At 33.3% G+C, this 1618-nt stretch overlaps 1 long non-coding RNA gene across 1 annotated transcript; it reads left to right on the top strand.

The window, feature by feature from the left end:
- The first annotated feature begins 252 nt into the window (after nt 1-252).
- LOC113158171 lies at nt 253-1224 on the top strand. The gene is made up of 4 exons (XR_003298557.1): nt 253-291; nt 393-483; nt 620-678; nt 1206-1224. It is a non-coding gene; the product is annotated as an uncharacterized LOC113158171 (long non-coding RNA).
- The last annotated feature ends 394 nt before the right edge of the window (nt 1225-1618 follow it).

The following is a 1618-nucleotide window of genomic DNA, read 5'->3' as shown; positions in this document are numbered from 1 at the left end:
TAAAAGGATTTTGTTATTATGGGATAGTTACTGTACTGCTCTATTTTTTTAGCCAGTATTCATTATATATGCATGTGATGTATTACATCACGAACGAGATGGTGCTGCAGAGCTACAATACAATATTTAACATCACCCATTTAATGATAACAAACAAATAGAAAAGTCTGATCGTGGATGCTGAATAATATCACCTGGCTCTACTTTGAGGTGTTTGGTAAAGATAAGGAGTATTTAAGTGCTTATTAGATTGGAGACATCTACAGACTGCTGCTCCACAGATAAACAGAGGTGAGTTCTTGTTTGAAATCTCTTTCCAGCTTTTTCTAAACATATTTGTATTATAAGGTAAAAGACAGAGGATTACACTAAGACTGAGTGTTGTCTTGTAGAAAATGAAAGCTAAGATTGTGATCCTGCTCTTTGCTCTCGTGATCGCACTTCAAGTGTCGTCCTCCACGGGTTCATCTGGGGACAGTAAAGGTACAGATTGTCCTGCATTTTGTACATGTGAGAATATCTTACTAAAATTCTTAACTCTTTTCTTACACTACAAACTAACAAAGATCTAAATGTTTGTGGATTTGCTGCTAACGGCGCCTGTGTTGAAATCTTGTAGTTGTTCCAGAGGAGAAAGGACTGGCCCCAAAAACAAAACCATGACGGATCAACCTAAAGGTTAGTACAAGCTGTTTTTATCACTCTCCTAAAACTGAGATGCATTTACTCATCATATCTCTTCCTGTTTTCTTTGTACATTACCTTCTAGAAGTCACATAAGCTTTCACCTTTTCATTATATTCAGACACCAACTCTGCTACACATCTGGTTCAATGTTACTAGGTTGTTTCACGCACACAAAGCAAGCAACAATCTTCTTTGTTCCGGTTTTAATGCAATGCATCACATCAGACATGTATTTTTTGTGTGTATCACACCAATGTAACATCAAGAAACACAGAAAATTATCACTATTTATTTTACTTTTTCAATGTAATACTTAGCTTTTTCCAGTTGGTGCATGTAAATTAATTACAGCTTCATGATACTTGTAACTCACAAAATAACTTATCAGATTCATACTATTCAAAGAGGGAGAATGTTAAATTGTCATTATCAGCACAGAGTTCAGTTTTACTTTGAGATTGTGTTGCAGTTTCCTGTTTGTATTATTTGGGACTAAATGTTTTACATTTCTTTTGCAGAGGACTATCGTGTGAGAAGAAAAAGAAACAGCTGTGCACAGAATGGAAACTAAAACTTTAACTATATTTTATTAATATACAATATTGTGCCATGTCATTTGTTGTATTGTACTAAAATGACAAATAAAACCACAAAACAATTAAAGAAAATACCTGTAGAAGGACTTTTTCTAGGATCGTGTCTTTATTTTGACATCACCAATTTGATGCCTGTGTTATCTCATGTTTTAACTATTATTTAATCCAAAAAAGTTAATATTTAGAATTCAGATCTATAAATACTACAACTGTGTGAAGGAAGTTTCTATTAAAAAATATCTAATAGTGGAAAAAGTACCCAAATCCTTAACTAAAAACCAATGAAGCTGTGTAGAAATACTTACTGTACAAGGCTTGAAAATAGATTCATTATA

Source organism: Anabas testudineus, chromosome 15, assembly GCF_900324465.2.
Source record: "Anabas testudineus chromosome 15, fAnaTes1.2, whole genome shotgun sequence".
Classification (NCBI taxonomy): domain Eukaryota; kingdom Metazoa; phylum Chordata; class Actinopteri; order Anabantiformes; family Anabantidae; genus Anabas; species Anabas testudineus.
Note: the sequence above shows the minus strand (reverse complement) of the source record. Positions and strands in the feature narration are given on the sequence as shown.